The following is a 12,338-nucleotide window of genomic DNA, read 5'->3' as shown; positions in this document are numbered from 1 at the left end:
GCAAGCTTTGCTTCACTACCTTTGGACATGAAGATTGAAACACATCCAAAGAAAACGAGTTCCTGAAGAAAGAGGCCTAGGGGACAGAAGCTCGCATTTTTGTCAATTCACAATTAAAATCCTGGAATGCATTCTCTATAGGATTTACCAGAAGTTGCAGTTGATATAAAAAGCAACAACCTGCTTTTTGGCTGGTAGGAGCTACTATTTGTGTATAGTGCAGTTGCTGTCAGCTCTCCCTGATCAATGTTCCAAAGGTGCTTTTTCAAGAGGCAGCTGAACTTTCTGGTTTCTCTTTGAAGACATTTCAAAAAAGAGATGAAGAAGCTTCTTGGTTGAGAAGTGAAACGTCGTGAAAGAAAAACCAAAAAGTCCAGTTGCCTCTTGAAAAAGCACCTTTGGAACAACCATGACTTGGATGACTGAGAATCTCCATTGACTCCCTGATTACTGATAGTCTTCTAGATACATTTCAAAATACAGATTTTAACCAATAAAGCCTTGTGTGATGATGTATTTACAGAACTGGACTGTCTGCTTTAAGTAGTACCTGAGGTATAAATTCTGTTTCAAAATATATACCATCTTCTATTTAGACCAAGATAACAAATGCTAACATGTACTAAAGAAAAGACAAGAATTAGAAAAGGAACATAGGAGATTTGGAGGGTCATGCATCTCAGTTATGATCCCAGCCGTATCAAACAGTCTTCCTCTGGAAATCCAGCAGTAACCTCTCTTCTGAACTTCAGGAAACCAATTATTGAAAAGAACTTTTAATGTTTTAAAGTGTCAAAGTTGGATGCCTAAACTTAGCCCATCTGCACATTTATGAAAATTCCATCAATCAGGTACAAAAGGCTATATTGTTTGGCTCCAAACATATACTACCCCAATACATTATGACATCCAGTTCTTGGGAAGAATTTGCTGTGAATGAAGACCCACACCAGCTAAAGAACTGTCAGCTGTGAATTTATTTGTTGTGTAGGTAATGCAACGATACCTTTAACAACACCAAACAGTAACATCTGCCTATCTCGGGTCCTTGGGACAGACTCGATAGGTGGATCAAAATGCCAAATCCAGTCTAAACATTTGGCTGACTGCGCAGCAAACCATAAATAACCATATTAATTAAATATTTTAGAGGATTATGTATTATTTTTGTTGCATATTACCATGAGTCATTTAGGACAGGGGTCCAAGCCGCCAAGCTGCAGACTGGTACCAGTCCATAGGAACCGGTCCGTGAAAATGGCAGGTGAGCAAGCAAAGCTTGCGCAGGATCTAGGTTGCACACAAAACCCCACCCCACCCCAGTCTGTGGAAGAATTGTCTCCCACAAAACAAATCCCTAGTGCCAGAAAGATTGGATCACTGAGTTAGGAAGTATGATAGTTAAAGATACATATTCATTTCAAATTTCATTTGAATCAGGGTTAGACTTTAATTCTGCCACTTCATCCTCCTCCGTTTCGCAATTAATCTGGTGGAACCTGTTCTTTCTTTGAAAAAGGCTGAATAAATGAATAACACTTCTTTTCTTTATTACATTTCTTGGTACGTATCAGCTGCTGTATATTTTGAAGATGCACAAATAAGCCTATTTTGTTATCCATCCTTTGCCAGATTAAGTTTATTCTCTACTGTTCTGTATGTTATCTATATGTTACCTTAGTGCCTTATCTTTCTTTAACTTATATGTGCTTTTATTATTTCCAGCTACATGGAATGTTGGGAAAAATTATGCAAACAGATTTGGGCCTCTGCTTGTATGTTCTCCCAACATAGCAAAACAGAACCAGTTTTGGTAGAAAGGACAAGGGGAAGAAACCATAAGCTAGAACCAAGTTTGAAAATTGAGCCAAATTTGGCTGAGGGAGAATAAAAATATGTTCCAATATATCCATTTGGGAGAAGACATTGGAAAAGAGTACTTGTGACTACAGGGACACAGAATCATCTTAAGACAGACGAAAGAGTTTTAAAACACCAAAGAATTAGCTTATCTCTGCAATCTTTCTAGGAGACAAAGGGTATTAAACAACAGATATCACAGATAGTGCACAATACATCCTAAAAGCAAAAGACTGATGAATGTCAAGGAAAGCTATGACCTCATAAATTTACAATCTCATAAACTCAGTACAGAAATTGGGCAATCAATTCAAGATAATCTTCACCAATATAACCCAAACAGACAAATAACAAAAGAAGAAAGTTGAATATGAAAAGCTATGGACCAGACGTTCTGACTTCTATATATGCCTTAAAATATACAAATCTAACATAACTGCATCCCTGTAAGAACCCAACACACAACGAATTCAAACATCCCAAAGATGGGACCAAATATTCCATTAATTGATCTTTATGGTGCCTCATGAAAAGTGAAGAGTTAATAACTGAAGAAGATGAAATCATTTGATGCCATTGTGCTCTTCATATCCAGCAATTCAAAACAGGCGGAGGAATCTATTGCACCACTCATATATAGCACACCAACCCCTAACAAGTAATACAAATACTGAAATTCCAAGATTTATTGAACTTATAGGTATGTGCCTTATCACATGCTTGCAGTTTGACATATGAGTATACAAACATGGTGAACCATCAGTGGGATCAACCATCTCCAGATTCTTAGTAGAAATAGTGATACAATGTCTAGAAGTAGCAATATTCTTATGCGTATCACCCAAAACATGGATTTTTTTATGTGGATATTTTTGTCATAATCAAGAAACAACAATTAAACAATACACACAAGACAATCCATTAACATCTTTTTGATGGAATCAAATTCACAACAGTAAAATATAACAATAACAAACTACTCTTCCTGGAAGTTACCATCAGCAAAGGAAACAATGACAAATTTCCAATCCAGATGCATAAAGCAACACATGCTAACCAAGTATTCAACTACAACAACAATCAAACAAACAGCACACAATAAAAACCATATTCAGACAAGCAAAATTGCTAATATTAACTTCCCAGGTCTACAAAAAATATTAAAAGATTATATAACTTTCCAATAGAGTAGAGATTCTCACAATTAACTATTAGCCCTGCAAGGTAGATCAAACCATAAAATCACTTTCATAGGATGTCTACAGTTTTTATTGAGATTGGCTATAGTAACAGAGATTTACAAGTCTGATTTTGCTGTACCGCCCTTCTTATAGTTCAGAGAATTATTTATTTATTTATTTATTATATATATACCGCCCTTCTCCCAAAGGACTCGGGGCGGTGAACAGCCAAGATCAAATACATAAATATAAAAGTTAAAAACAATTTAAAACCAGATTAAATACTTTGGCCCACAATTAAAAACATCCCATTAAAATCCAATTTAAAATTTAAAACTGTTAAAATTAGGCTAGCCCGGCTTGCTGGAATAACAAAGTCTTCAGGGCACGGCGGAATGTGCGCAAGTCCGGGATCCTCCGTACCTCCTGGGGCAGCTCATTCCAGAGGGCAGGAACCCCCACTAAGAAGGCTCTTTCCCAGGAGGTCACCAGTCGACATTGTCTGACCAACGGCACCCTGAGGAGCCCCGCCCTGTGGGAGCGTACTGGCTGGTGGGAGGCTGTCGGTAGCAGAAGGCGGTCCCATAGGTACCCAGATCCTAAGCCATGGAGCGCTTTAAAGATGTTAATCAACACCTTGAATCGCACCCGGAAGACCACTGGGAGCCAATGCAGAAAGTTATTTGTCTAAGCGTCTTCCAAATGTTATCTATATAAAATGTTTTAGCCTTTCATGCCTTGGGAATAAAGTCTGCATAACTAATCTAATCTTGATTGTAGGAAATATGACTTCTACAATAGAGTAGTAAATGTCTGGAACACTCTACCTGATCCTGTTGTTAGTCTCGCTAATCCCCATATCTTTTACCTTAAACTGTCTACTGAGGACCTTTCAAGTTTCTTAAGAGGTTCCTAAGGGAGCGTGCATAAGCGCACCAGCCTGCCTACCATCCCTGTCCTACTGTCCGCATTTATATGTAATCATTCTATGTGTTTATGGCTATGTTTTGCCTATTTATATCCTTTTATTTGTGCCAATTTTTTTCATGTGTCCATGTCTATGTCTATACTGTTACTTGTTTCCTTGTACTTGTTGATAAATAAATAAACAAACAAATATAAATAAATAAATATCATTATCTTCTTTATTCTCTACACAACCATAGCAGAACCATCACAATCCACAAAAAGGGTAACTTCCATACATCAAAATACTTAAAAACTACCAATGGGTTAGTCAATCCCTTGGTATCACTCATAAAGCAACAAATTCCATCCAAAGATCTTAAGATCCTTTGAGCAAATCCAAAGACCGAGTAATCAAAAGAGGCAAAAAGGACTTCTTTACAATGTACAATGTAAAGACAGCAAAAATAAATATGTATGAGAAACAAGTCAAAGATTGGCGAAACACATTCATGGAAAGACACGCAGAAGGAATAATAGTTCAGAATGAGGAGTGTGATGGGTTTGCAAACTGCATTGGTTGATTGCTTCTGGTTATGATTAAAAGTGCTGGTTATGACCAGTGGTGGGATTCAAATAATTTAACAACCAGTTCTCTGCTCTAATGACCAGCTGGGTAGGCATGGCTCAGTGGTCATGTGACTGTGTGGGCATGGCCAACTCAATGGGCGTGACCAACTCACGTTGCAGGGGGCTTCGCCTTAGCTGTTACAATGTAATAAGGGTTAACCAGAGAAGCAATAAAGATTAGACTAGAAACCACACCAGAATGTTTCCTTCCTGCCTTCCTTTACAGGATTAGCCCTGTAAAGTGGAAAAAAACTACCAATGGAAAAAAACAAAATAAGATTTCTTCCAACAACCGGTTCTCTGAACTGCTTAGATAGTTAACAACCAGTTCTCCCGAATAGGTGCGAACTGGCTGAATGCCACCATTGGTTATGACCTATAAAACCTTATCTAGGACTGGGTTATTGGAAGTACAACATATCTCCCATGGTTTCTGCTTACAGTTTATACCAGCCAGTATGTGCTGGCAGAGTTGATGCAATTTGGGCTTCCTTTTCCTTCCTGTTCATATGACCCTAAGTGTAATATATATATACACTACCATACAGACATAACATATCTAGAGGACCAGAAGCATCACAGAAACATACCAGACATAATAGAAAACATACCTAGAGGCAATTATATACTGCTATCCCCACTCAACTCATTTCCCTTTTCATATTCTATCCCTCTTTAAAACTGCCAATTTGAGAGTGCCTAAAATCTAATGGAAGAGGGTCCTCAATGAATCCAAAATGCAAACAAACTTTTCCAAAGAAAATCATTTTTGAGGTGGATGGGCAAAGTTCTAGTTTTCCTCAGTTTTATTTTCTAGTTTCCTATTACCAGTTTGTGACTTACACAACAATCCATATTTATTATTATGTATAGTTCTTCCAATACATTTACTTGTCTGTACTTTAACTTACACATTTATTATACCTCTGTTGATTTGCAAAGTACATTGCAGAATTTGAAAAGTTTTAATTTTGTTGCCTGACTCATTCTAGAGTAGTTGGCATAAATAGATAAAGGTGACTGAACAAATTTTCCTTTCATTCTTATGGAGATTAATAGTGTTTATATAGTAATAGTAGACAATTGCTTTCATTTTTGAAATTAAGGTAAAACAATTATTGCATTAGGAATGGCTTTTATAAAACGTGTACAAATCACAAGCATGTGCAAACAATGATGATTTCCGGGGCATAATTGCAGTGTGGGTGGTTTTTTGTGTTCCTAAAATTTCACAATCTGAATGTTCCTAGTTATATTCTGTTTACATAAAGACTGTGTAAAGTCCAAAGATATACACTTAGTAAGTTAATTCCAAGAAGCTCGATTCATTCCAGCTCTAAACTGACTCCCAATGATTTAGGAAATATTCACATGATTCAATTCAATAGGAGTTAACTATGATGTCACAATACTTCTATCTAAATGGTTCTTTTGCAGCACTCACGTTTTCTGAATATGTATTGACAATATTGGCTCTGCTAAGAAAAGATAAACAGATTGAAAAGGCTGCTTAAGATTATCTCTTTTATAATAATATGTGCGTCCCACTAGTAGTTCAGACTAAGCCATCAACTCCACAGGGAGGCGAAGCTACTTTGTTGACATTAGCTATAAACAGAATCTTGCAAGTAAGATTATGTTGTTGCACCTCCTTTTACTTTACAGGTTCTTAACTTACAACTGGTTGCATATCGACCATATGAAGTTATGATGGACTAGGTTAACTATAACCTCTCTTTAAAATTATGACTATTGCACCACCCCAGTGATTACCTGATCACATTTTGGATGCTTGTCAACTGAATTGCATTTTCAAGTGGTTGCAGCATTCCACAGTCAGGTGATAGCTTTGTGAATGCTTTGCTGTTTTCCAGCCAAAATTCTCATCCATTAGATAAACTGGATTTAGATTTACGACCGTGTGATCCACTTAAAAATAATGTGCTTCACTTAACAGCTGCAATGACTCGCTTAACCAGAGTAAAAATGGATGTAAAATTGAATCCAGATCACATGGATCACACACAATGACCTACAACCAAAATTCCAAGCTCAACTGTGGCTGTAAGTTGAGAAATACTTATATAATACAGTCAATTAGGAAAATATTTCAGCTGCTTCTGAATGTTATTTTTTTGAGCTTGAAGTATATTACATCCCCTGTTGCCCAAGCATCCTGCATATCTCTGTCAAGGTAATCCTCATTGCTCTCTACAGTATATGAGAATTTCTTTTTGCATTATTTGATCAGAAAAGGAATATTCTCAGCAGTCATTTCTGTATTTTTATTAGTACTGGAAATAATAGGCAGAATTCTAAACAGGATGTTTTAGTCAGGAAGAACCAGTTTAATTAATTATTTCAGTTATTTATTCATTAGTTAAGAAAGATTATATAATTATTAGAAAATACATTCTTGTTTATGAGCATTTTTAGTACTTGGAGATGTAGATGTCATTTCTAAATACCTCATGAAGCTATTATTTATACTGATTTTAAGCTTCTTACCACTACTTACTAATACTACACTTTTTAAAAAATCACTAACATAATTTTGATAAAATGCTTGAGAGGAATTGACACTAAAAATGAATGCCAAACTTGATTAATTTGATCAATTCATTTTACTATATTTATTTCCCCTCGGAAACCCACAGGTAAATTCTTTTTTATCTGGTTTATCCAACTAAATATCCTCAGATATTTAGTAGACTCAGAGCTATATAGTATTCTAAACATCTTGTATGCTTCCATATGTTATTACCAATTGGTGAAATATTATATTCATTCCAGTGTATGGGTTGACCATGGTATGATTTACTGTTGTATGGTTTACAAATCTGGGCAAATATCTTTTATTAGCCCTGGATAGCTTAACGTAGCAACAAGTTGTACTCAATTCCTGTTACTTAAGCAACCCAAATGTCATCAGATTGTCCTAGTAAAGGTTTGTTGTTGGTTTCTTTGTTTATTCAATTCACATAGCCACCAAACTCACATTCATGACTATGAGCAGCTTAAAATGAAAACAAACAGTAGCAGCCCCCCAACATAATGCAAACATCAAAAACAAAGACAGGATTTGGGAGAGAGGTAGTCCTACAAATATATTGATTGAAGAAGATAAAAAAATAGAACATTGGATCAGGCTTGCAGGGCATACTTACAGTTTAGAGCTGAAATTTCACAATTAAAGAAAGTATGGATGCATGATTGTGAGTCTAATAGAGCAACTCAAATTTCAAATTGATAGTAAATTAATAAGGAGACAACGAAACAACATCCACATCTGATTTCAGCTGATGAGGTAGAGGAAATCAACTTCAACCCAAAAGACCCATGGACAGTCTTAGAGGAGAAGCAACAACCTTATCAGATGAATCAATAGCAGTCACTGAATATTTCAAAAGATTCTAGATGAGCTAAAGAGAACTGACCAATCAGCAAGTTTAATTTTGTATGATACAACCCAACCATCAAGCCAATTTACTCCAGTTTACAAAGATATACAATATGACCTGTGCCATAATAAAAAAAATCAAAGGAACTTCACTATCACCATCATGGTTAAAATGGGGTTTCTCTTTCTCACTGTTCTAGTATCTGTTCCTAAGATCTTTGGGTTTCTGTAAGAGTTGGGCTGGCCATCTGCGTAGAGCTCACAACTTGAGTAAAGAACTTTATATTCAGAAATATAGAATTACTTTCTATGCTAAGAGAACTAACATGGATTTTTTGCTTTGTTATTTACACTTTTTCATTTGTTTTTGTTTGAAATAAAGTACTGCAGGCCACTTCTGCTGACTGCCAGCAGTTTGGCAGTTTGATTCTCACTGACTCAAGCCTTCCATCCTTCCAAGGTCAGTAAAATGAGGACTCAGATTGTTGGGGGCAATATGCTGACGCTTAGAGAGGTTTGTAAAGCACTGTGAAGTGGTATATAAATCTAAGTGCTATTGCTATGATTCGGATCCTAATGTGCTGTTCTTTCAAGTAGGGATGTTAATTATCTAAGCCTAAGGCTTCACAGTGCTTTACAAACCTCTCTAAGAGTCAACATATTGCCCCCAACAATCTGAGTCCTCATTTTACTGACCTTGAAAGGATGGAAGGCTTGAGTCAGTGAGAATCAAACTGCCAAACTGCTGGCAGTCAGCAGAAGTAGCCTGCAGTACTGCATTCTAACCACTGCACCACCATGGCACACTGCGCCATCACAGACTTAATCATAGATTGTCCTATTTCTTCCTGGGTTCTGTATACATTGAGAACAATCAAACAAAACATGAACAACGTCTTTGATGGCTGGGGCACTGCATGTACACATCTTCTACGATATGGCAGGTGGTGGAAGCTCCCATATTTAGTCATGGAATCCAACAACTCACATCGTGCTCCAGAATAGGCCCTTCTCCTCACTTCAGGGATAGGTTCCCTTTATAGGTTTTCATTAACCTACCTTTTTGTCTCTTAGTTTTTGTGGACAGTTATGTTACATTTTTCATTCTTTCTCTAGATGTTTTATGCCAATTTCTTTCTTTTCCTTAAGTTTTCTATTTTCAGTCTCTAAATTTGTCGGTGTAGCTTTTAAAAATTAATTTTATTGTCTACTTGCTCTAGATTGTTTAGGGATCTTAATATTCTTGACTTTTTAAAATCAATTTCCCATTCTTATTAGTCCAATTAAGTATCATGGTGTTGATGCTAAACTTAGAATTTGTATGACCCGGTTTAGAGTTTAGTCTTTCTGTTGTAAATGAAGGTTTCTCTCCTGGGATTGTTTCTTAGCAAGAATCATTTTAGGGCTGCTTCTGTGAGGTTAGTCAAAAGGTTCTTACATTCAATCAGATGAATCCCAATTAAGAGCATATCACTATTCCTGTTCTTGGTCACATTGTTAATGCTGGCCTCTTGGCTTTTCAATATGTTACAAATTAGATATAAGTTCGATTCTAATAGTTGCTGACTAGTGGGAAGAAGTAGTACTAAATCATTCTCAGTGGAGGCGGTTCAGTTGTTATTGGCTTCCAGGACATTATCTGATGAAATATTGGGCATATTATCAAAGGTATGAGAAAGTTACAACAAGTTCACCAAAGTTCAGGATCAAAAAGTTCAACCAAGCTTAGAGGCTAAAGTACAGTACACCCAGTTATCTCTGGTTCTGTGAAATAGAAGCACAGAGGCCTATTGTCCATTCTTCTGGTATCGTAGTTCCAAAGATCTCATTATATGAGGCTAAAATTGGGCTAGAAAAGAAGTGTATTATAAGTGGCTGGCTCAGACATTTACCGTGGAAGGAGACTATGGACAATGGTCTTTGTTTGTACACAAAGTAGAAAGCAATAATAATGCATTTACTTTCATTTACTAAAACATTTTTCCTGGATTATTTATTGAAAGTGTTAAGTCTTTTTTATGGTATTTCCCTTGTGTCAGACATCAAGTGCATAAGTATTGTACTTGCATGATGATGTAATCACATATTTGCTGTGATTGCATCCTTGGTGTGATTGCATCCTTTCTGTGATTCCATCTTTGCATTTTGAAGCCACTGCAATTTGTTACAGATGCCATGTCTTGGCTTCTTTTCTAGTGTTTCTTAAGTACTCTTCTCTCTTTAATTAATTGCAATTTTTGAAATCATTAGGCTTACTACACAACACTGCAACATGATGTTTTAAAGCCTTTTTTTAATAAATAAATAAATAAATCCCATTTTTTTTCATGGTTTTAATAGGAAAATACTGTCAAACTTCCCGACTGAAACTCAATCTAGCAAAGTCCACCCATGTGCTCAACTACACGTGGCTACATAAGAATCTTTATTGCATTAAAAAAAACATTTTGAACAGATGTTTTCCTTCTGACAACATACACTTCTCTCATATAACCACTTGTGATATCTCCCTTGGATGACTCCCCAGATTCCTCCTCTGATATCAGCTCAGGGGAGGATGAGCCCATTCCTGGCAATCAGAAACTGAGTTGATTGATTATCTCTGAACAGCCATTTGGAAGAGATTTGGAGGAGGCTTTAGCTGGAGAAAGCTTGCAGCGGCAGATGGCCAGTGAAGAGAATGAGGAAATGCCTTCTGCATCTGATCCGAAAACACGTAGGACAGAGAAAAGGCAGGAGCAGTGGAGATAATCCCGATTACTAGAGAAGAGAAAGTCCTGCCTATCTTGATAAAACTGCACTGGAAAGCTGGCTATTTATCACAGCAGACAGAGGGAGGTGTTGCTGGGAATGCATTTGTTTTCTAGCTGTATGGTTTTGGTCATGTTTCATGCTTCACTCCGGATTGACACTGTGTTTGGAATTGATTTATGCCTTGGAGACTCTGAACTTTTCTTGCTTGGTGAGCTCTCTTGTGTGTGGATTTAAGTTTGTTTGGTGGAATTATTTTGTTTGAACAACTTTCAATGACTTTGTGGACTATTGGACAATTGCTCTGTGGACTAATCTTGGCCTGCTTGTGGCTGGATTTAATTGGGACAGTTCTGAGTTTTGGTGAAGGGAATTGCTGAGGAATATTAATAAACTCACTAAACAACAGTTATGTGTGTGAGAGTGAGCAGGGCAGCACACCGCTGCATTTTAAATATGACAGTTGTTTTTCCTCGCTTTCCACATCTTAAGAGACATCTCGCTCTGTATTTCTCATGCTTGATGTTAGACAGCAATTAACTGTTCACATAGTCAGCATTCTTGTCTCCAAAAATCCTAACTACCAACGTAATTCCCATGCATAATAATGCAGACAACTAATTTGTTTGCTGTTTCCTCAGCACAACATAAACCCTTTATCCTTAAGCAGCTGAACTCCTACTTGCAAAAAACAGAGGAAAACCAAGTTGGTGATGAAATCTGTCAAACTTGCTGCTCAATTAAAAAAAAAAAATCTATGGGTTAGCTTCAAAAATATATATGAAGGGAGTGCACACTGAGGGAAGTGTGCCTATTTATAGTATGATTTGTACAGGAGAAAAGTCATGGTGGTAACAGTGATTAGAATGCAATATTGCAGGCTAACTCTGTCCACAGCCAGGGGTTCGATCCTGACTGGAATGAAGATTCAGCATTTCTAGACTGACTTTGCCTCAGAAAATTGATCTTGGGACTGACCAAATGGGAGAAAGCTTTGAATTTCATTCTAAATGCTGATTGGACATAAAAACCACAATGCAATTACAGTTAGCATCCACACAAGCGGGGTCTAATACAATCACAATAAAATCAGGGAACTGCTTAAAAAGACTGAAAGGGAGAGAACCAAATCTCGTCTTAATGCCAGAGGGTAATTTAAAACCACAATAACCAAGGATCAGTTGGAAGATATTCCGCCATGTAAGAAAGGATCAAGCAAGCTATTTGGTTCTCTATTAATGTCCATTAAAATATAAAATCAAAGGTTTTCTTCAGAAAATGGAAAGCTTGTCTTAATAAGAAAAAATGAGGCAAGACAGAAAATGCATAAGATATAAATAATGAACAATGGTACAAACCAATTTTCAATAATGAACACAATAGAAAAGCAGGTCAACAAGGACCACATGTGGTGTGATGGCTCCTGGTCATCAGTTGATAAACAGTCTAGAGGTCTTAGCTGGTTCTGCTAGACCAGGAGTATCAAGGCCAGGTGTCAAATCTGGCCCACGGGGTGCTTAGATCTGGCCCACAGGGCCACCCTGGAAACAGCAAAGGACTGGCCCACAGTGCCTCTGCCATCAAAAATGGAGCTTGGGAGGGCCGCATGA

The sequence above is a fragment of the Pantherophis guttatus genome, chromosome 1, assembly GCF_059756535.1.
Source record: "Pantherophis guttatus breed Tessera chromosome 1, ASM5975653v1, whole genome shotgun sequence".
Taxonomy (NCBI): Eukaryota; Metazoa; Chordata; class Lepidosauria; order Squamata; family Colubridae; genus Pantherophis; species Pantherophis guttatus.
This window is presented reverse-complemented; position numbering follows the sequence as displayed.